Source organism: Rhopilema esculentum, chromosome 16 (assembly GCF_057945365.1).
Source record: "Rhopilema esculentum isolate cy_ngs chromosome 16, ASM5794536v1, whole genome shotgun sequence".
In the NCBI taxonomy this organism is placed as follows: Eukaryota; Metazoa; Cnidaria; class Scyphozoa; order Rhizostomeae; family Rhizostomatidae; genus Rhopilema; species Rhopilema esculentum.
The window spans coordinates 12630934-12638564 of record NC_142830.1 but is presented as its reverse complement, the minus strand read 5'-3'; the positions used below and the strand labels follow the sequence as shown (position 1 = coordinate 12638564).

Below are 7631 nucleotides of genomic sequence, written 5' to 3'. Positions count from 1 at the left end.
AGCATTAAAATCCTTAATATATCTGTCCAAATCAGTTCTTTAAATGTGACTTAAATTGTAAAATGCTACACAGAGGTGTTATTTCAACGGGTACTTTGTTCCATATCTGAGTAGCTCTTGCTTTGAATATTGAAAAGAACCATCGGTTTTTTATACGTTCAACATATATTTTGTCGTATCTACACGATCTTGTGTTTTTCTGATGCACAGATGATGTTAATTTGAATTTTTCTTGGAGATACATAAGTGTTAAATCATTCAAACATTTAAAAGTTAATATTGCTACGTTCTTATAAAGGCGGTCTTGTATTGATATTCTGTCTTCATTAGATGCGAGTTTAGTTGCCTCGTTATAGAGACGTCCAAGTCTCTTTAAACTAGTGTTGCTAGCTGACGACCATGCTTCACAACAGTAATCAAAATGTGGTATCACTATGGCATTGGCAAGCAGATTTCTGGTGGTCCTGCTCAGAAATGGCATGGCTCTTTCAATTTTACCTATTTTCATGCTGATTTTAATGGCCTTGAATTGTAAAGAAAATGGCACTTTTATGGCCGGTTTTTAGCGAGGACTCTTTCGATGCCATTGAGGCAGTTGCATGTCCCTATTTGTGACTGCTTGTCGTAGATATTTTGGTATTTTTTTCAACGAGGAGATAAATTATTGTTTTGAGCAATTCACAGCATTATGTTTTCCCTAAACAATATCGCGATGGACTTGAAAACATAAAACTAAAGACTAGTAGCATGTTTTATTAATTGAATTCTTTTGTAAGATGCTACGAAATGGTCTTCGAAATTAGGCCTGTTGCAGAACAAAAAACGTGCGAACAAGACTTTAAAAAAATTCTTTAATATCAGTCAAGGAAATTCACAGTTTTGGGCACCCAAGTAGAAAGTGAGTATCTTTGAGTACGTCTTACCGAAATCTTACAAGTTGGTGCTTGGAAAACATTTTTTATTGCAATTATTTCACAGGTATTCCTATCATCATAGCTCGCTTTTCGTGTCTTCGCAGCGGTCGGCATGTTTTGAGAATATGAAAGTAAGAAAATACAAGGCGTATCTTCTTGTTTTTCATTTTCATTACTATTCCTTGATGCATTTTCCATCATTTTCAACCTAAACAATAATCTCAAAACATTTATTTAACTTGCTATAGCTATTTGAAATTCGGTTAACTAGAAAAATTTAGCGGCAGTGTTGCCATTTTGTGGCGGATGGTGCAATACTTTTCGAACATAGCTGTAGTATTCCTATAAGCACTGTATAGTTACTGACTGGAAAACTATACCGGTCTTGTGCTTGCGCTTTTCTGATTGGCCTAGTTCGAGCAGATCTATTTCCCATCTTGACGTTTTATACTCGACGTCTTTCGGAACCGCATCCGGACGTTTTATACTCAGAGTGGTATCAGACTGAAAAGCTTTAAGTCAGTATGTTGTAAAATTTTTGCTTTTTTCCAAGCCATTATCTTCAAGAAGTCTGAGAAAAAGGCAAATAAAAGAACAGAGCAAAGTTGAGTGAAACCAAGAAGGGGAATGAAAAAGTTGATGGTGGAACGTAAAGAGAAGCCTGACGGGTGATAAGGACTTTGAAGACAGTTTAAGAAAGTCAAGGGACAGTTTTTTTAGCTCTGTAACCAGCTTCATTCCAAATCAGAAAAAATATGAAGCACTATGATCTCTAAAGAAGCAGCTGGCATTGATAATGTGCAAATTGTCAAATGGTAGTCGAATGTAAGACAATACCTTTGGTTGATCAGTTCCGTTTTAGAGTTGTGCAGGATGTAACTCAAGCCATTTGTAAGAATCTAAAGCGCTTCGCAATCATAGCAAAGCCAGTAACTACTATGCACTCTATTCCAGAAACTATTCTCATTGGTTCTTTTTTGGCTCCGTTAATTTTCTCATGCCTCTAAAGGAGCTAAAAGTATAGGTTCATAATACCAGACCTATGGAAATTATTCTTTAGAGAGATCCAAGCGATACCAAAACCTATAAACCATTTCTAAAAATAACTCCAGTATGAAAGCAAGTGAAATACTTACATGTCACATCAAAATTTCGATTCATATTAATAGTTCTTAACGCTAAAATGAATTATCGCATATTTTAAATGCAGAATATTTTTTAATTCTGCTTTTGTAGAGTTTATTGAAAAAATTTTTTTTTAAAAAGGTAGAAAATTTGAAAACATATATTTGAGATTTATAGTTACAGCTCTCTGTCAAAATGTTTATATGAGTTAAGGCAAAACTCTGAATGGGAACGTTGGGCATGCAGCGTAAGCAAAACGCTTGTTTAAGGTGTTAATGGCCGCTGATTGGTCAAAGAAGGGACCAATCTAAAAGCTTATTGTGCCTTTCCAGCAATTTGAAGCGGCACCTGGATACAAATTTTCGTTTAGCCTTTGGTCATTTGACGGCTCGAACTCTGAGGCGGTGAAGGCAAAGCAGGTCATTTAATGTTTTATGTTGACGTCACTTGCACATTCAGTGATTTTACAAGGGTTTCTCTTTGTAATCCAATTCAATGAAAGCCAGCTTACAGCAAAAGGTCTCGATGCCAAAAACAAGTTAGTTTCATACTCGTTTGACTGAAGCAGACACAATTCGTTTACGCGAAGACACAATTAAAAGTGAGTATGGAAGGTGGATACCATGAACGAATCTGATAGTAATTTACTGCCTGTAAAGACGACAGCTGATTCTTAGCAGACCCGTTTCGTTTAGACAAAAGCCTACAAAGCCAAAAACGACTTGTCTCCAATGTAGGATGGCGAAGTTCTGTGTCGCAAACTAACAAAGATTTCTGGGGAAACTACAGGAAGCGCTTTCACGTACCTTGCTATGCGGTTTCCTCAACACCAGCAGCTTGACATGTCACGCCGGTGTCTTTTCGGCCTCCGAAATCGTCCGCGCGGCTTCCCACTGCAAAAGAATTGCACCGTTATCTAATGAAGCGACTGTCAAATGTAGTTAAATATTCATGCTTTTGAAGCAAATAATAATGAAATCTTACGAAGGCCAGAGCGCTTTCTAGCTTACGAGATAGCATCTATAATTTTGGTCCCAAGGACACCGCTTTTCATAGGCGTTTTCTTAAATCATATAATTAGTGAGAAAAACAGGTCAAATGACTTTGTTTTCTAAAGCATTCTCATTGGATATGGAAAGGCAAATGTAGCTAGCAAGTTCTTTAAGGAAGAAGAACAGGGACTGGAAGCCAGGTGAAGCCGAGGAAACCTTTACAAAGAGAAGCCTATGCAAAGAGGAGAGAACCGGAAGCCCTCGAGAGTACAAAAGCATTTCCCCCTTAAAATCAGATAAAATTGGAACACCTATACAGCAGTGGATACAGGAAGCCTTTGCAAATAGGTGATAACAGGAAGCCCTTGAGGGTGAAAAAATATACCCCTTAAAAATAGATAAAATCGGAGCTTGCATATAGCAAAGGAAACAGGAAGCTTTTACAAAGAATATAGAACCAGGAGCACTTAAGAGTAAGAAAGCTTTTAGCCCTTAAAACACGTTAAAATTGGAACTCCTATAGAGCAGCGGAAACAGGAAGCCTTCAATTAAAAATGGAGGAACCGGAAGAAAACAAGGAAAAAATCGTTAATATTGTTTCTGATACCCCCATGTCCATGATTGGGATATGCTTGCACCAAGGGTAACAAACGCATCAAGCATTTATCAAGAACAGTTTGCAAAATTCTTTCTTTCAACAAAAAACACTCAAAAGTCTTGTTTGTTTTTATCACTCACATGAATGAACGAAAATTAACTGGACTCAACTGAATTGGTCTCAGCAGAACTTAACTCAACTGAATTAAACTCATCTTAGCTGAGCTCAACTAAACAGAACTCACCTGGACTGAACTCAACTTAACTGAACTCACCTGGACTGAACTCAACTCAACTGAACTCAACTGAATTGAACTCACCTGGACTGAACTCACCTGGACTGAACTTACCTGGACTGAACTCACCTGCACTGAACTCAACTTAACTGAACTCAACTGAATTGAACTCACCTGGACTAAACTACCTGAATTGAACTCACCTGGACTGAACTCACCTGCACTGAACTCACCTGCACTGAACTCAACTTAACTGAACTCAACTGAATTGAACTCACCTGGACTAAACTACCTGAATTGAACTCACCTGGACTGAACTCACCTGCACTGAACTCAACTTAACTGAACTCAACTGAATTGAACTCACCTGGACTAAACTCACCTGCACTGAACTCACCTGCACTGAAAACTCACCTGGACTGAACTCACCTGCACTGAACTCACCTGCACTGAACTCAACTTAACTGAACTCAACTGAATTGAACTCACCTGCACTGAACTCACCTGCACTGAACTCACCTGCACTGAAAACTCACCTGCACTGAACTCACCTGCACTGAACTCACCTGCACTGAACTCAACTTAACTGAACTCAACTGAATTGAACTCACCTGGACTAAACTAGCTGAATTGAACTCACCTGGACTGAACTCACCTGAACTGAACTCACCTGCACTGAACTCAACTTAACTGAACTCAACTGAATTGAACTCGTCTGAGCCGAGCTCAACTAAACAGAACTCAACTGCATTGAACTACCTGAACTGAACTCACCTGGACGGAACTCAACTAAACTGAACACACCTAGACTGAACTCACCTGCATTGAACTCACCTGCATTGAACTCACCTGCACTGAACTCAACTTAACTGAACTCAACTGAATTGAACTCGTCTGAGCCGAGCTCAACTAAACAGAACTCAACTGCATTGAACTACCTGAACTGAACTCACCTGGACGGAACTCAACTAAACTGAACACACCTAGACTGAACTCACCTGCATTGAACTCACCTGCACTGAACTCAACTTAACTGAACTCAACTGAATTGAACTCGTCTGAGCCGAGCTCAACTAAACAGAACTCAACTGCATTGAACTACCTGAACTGAACCCACCTGGACGGAACTTAACTAAACTGAACACACCTGGACTGAACTCCATTTAGCTGAACTCAACTTAACGAAACATTAATGGAATTTCAATCGACTCAGGATACTGAACTCGACAAATCATGACATCCTTTGTAGTTTTCAAAAGTGCTGCAACATAACCTTATAGAGAATGATGCAAATTCTCACAAGAAAGATGTCGACTAAAAGCAAAGTTAATCCTTTTTTGTTAAAAGCTTGTTTCTTTGCTGCGTCTACCAATCAAAGTTTCAAAACGTTTTGAAGCAGTTTCTATTATAAAAATGAAGGAAATTATTTTTACTGTTTGATAACTACCTATGTGAATATTTATGCCTATATATTACCGTCTTTTCAGAAAAGCAGCATAACGAAAGTAGAAACAACGATTTAGAATGGAACGAATTTTATTTATCCAGAAACATTTTAAAACGATGTTGCTATCGAAATATTATTTCTTCTTATTACAAGGTTAGTTTTGATGTATCTTTGTCGTCTTTTTACGTTGCCTCTATTCACAATCTATGTGACAAAATATACGTTCGCTTTTCTTGCTATAGGGCTATGTCCATGGGGGCATCAAATATCACCATAAATACATCGGAGGTGAAACTAGGATCATGCGAATCAGTTTAAGCTACTCCTACTAAGGGCCTGGCAGGAGCAAATCAAGCAGGATTACGGCCAATCTTTTAGATTATAACATTATATTTAGCAAATGCACCTTGATATTTGTGCGGCAGAATAAAGGATGAAAAGAAAGCCTTCTTAATGTCGCTAGCCTTTTCAACATTGATTTGATTTGGGAGGTCAGACATGTCGAGAAGGTGGGCAGGGTAAGTAGAATTCTCTAGGAATGTGAAGACCCTGAAAACGGTGTGATTATAATATTAGTGGTATTAAATTCAAAGTACGGTCTAAGCGAAATTTTCATAATAATTATTACACATAGGGTGCTATGAAAGTTTTGGTTATACCCTCGGGGAACATCAGAGGAATGGTGCAGGATAATGTAGATTGCACAATTGGTTGTACCTTTAGTGACTACAGAAAAGGAAAAGAAAAGAAAGAGCAAATTAAAGAAGATAAAAATAACAGCTTTGATACGTTTTTGTGAAAAATAATTTCCAAGATAGAATTTTTCCATTAACACATGCATATTTATCATCTTACAAACTCAATGCCGCCCCTTCCCTTCCCTCTCTCCCTCCCCCTCTCCCTCTCTCCCTTTCTTCCATCTCTTCCCAACCCTTCCCTTTTCTTCTCCTCCAAAACTAGGCACCTAATATAAGTAGGTGTCGTGACAAATATTTGTGACAAGTTATCATAAAAACTTTCAAGTATTCGGTCAAACCTCATCTAAAACAATTCGATTGGCAATCCCATGTTTTTAAAAATACTGGTGTCAAATCTCCAGCCATCTGCCTTGCTTCCATCGGCATACAAAAGAAACAGCTCTGCTTAAAAACACACACATATAACCCGATATCTCGTCATTACCGACCTCAAAGCTTGTTTCGTTGGTAACCTCATTTGACATAATGTTCAGCTCCTTTAAGCAAGTTTTCTCGAAAGTTTTTGTCGTACAGTTGAACTTTGACAAAACAAGGCGCAAGCCTAAACTTTGAGAAAGCAGTTGCTCAATAGATACGCTCAAATTCTCTCAGTTTCATTTTGTTTTGTTCAGTAATTCGGTCTCTATCCTTTTAGACAATAATTCTTGCTGAGGAGAAATCAGTTGGTCCTTCTAATCTCAGCAAATTATTCTTAAGTGCTAGTCATATAAAAGTAAGAACTTTGCAATAACGTTGGACATCAATGACTTCAGGCCTTTCCAAATGCGTCATTCACCGACTGAGAAAAGCAAAATTGACTTCAGGTTAAGACTTCTTAAAATTCATTTACGACGGCTAAAGCTGTTAATGACCTGGAAAGACGGCAAAGAATGGCGGAAGGCCTTTTTTCTGAAATCATCAAACAGGGTACAATGACGTAGGACAACGGCAATCCTGCATTGTACCTGGCCTCTCTCACCAAAGAGAAAATCGCCAAATCTTTCCTGATCAAAATTTATATGATGGTCAACTTGACGTAAGACGTGGATCATCAAATCAGTTTTGACCGCTCTAAATACTATCACGAAATAGGAGGGGTGCCCCATATGTATCGTCTTCAGTACCAACTGCAAACTTGGATGTGAAACGTAAAATCAATGCGACTTTTGCCTTAGTATAGTTTAAGCTCGAAAATTCGAGTGCAAGATATTATACTAATTTCAATAAGCACAGGGAGCTTATTTGAAAAGGAGACTTTATGGAGACGAGGTTAAATCGAATGACTAAGAAAATTCCAAATTTTTCTAAATGAAAAAGTTCTAACTTTCACATCATCCCCAAAATCTTGATAGATCGAACAAAGTTTGTTTTACGTTGAGAACTTTTGAATGCTATAGCAAGCGAGTTTTTATTCAACCAGCTCAAATTTAGATAAGTAGCTGATTGGTAATAATGTACAAAGATCAGCTAGTCATTGATCTAATGAAGGGATTTTGATGTCCCTTCAAGCAAAAAAACAAGCTCCAGCTGGGTCGTTGCAATGAAAATTTTTTTTTCATTTGCGTGCCAAATACCACACAGGT

At 38.0% G+C, this 7631-nt stretch overlaps 1 protein-coding gene across 4 annotated transcripts in view; it reads right to left on the bottom strand.

The window, feature by feature from the left end:
• LOC135682477 (epithelial discoidin domain-containing receptor 1) overlaps positions 1 to 7631 on the bottom strand; it is a 51304-nt gene that overhangs the window by 24844 nt on the left and 18829 nt on the right. For all 4 annotated transcript variants that reach the window (XM_065197386.2, XM_065197387.2, XM_065197385.2 and 1 more), the window contains one exon: positions 2846 to 2932. The gene's annotated coding sequence lies outside the window, so the exon portion shown is untranslated. The remainder of the gene's footprint in view (positions 1 to 2845; positions 2933 to 7631) is intronic.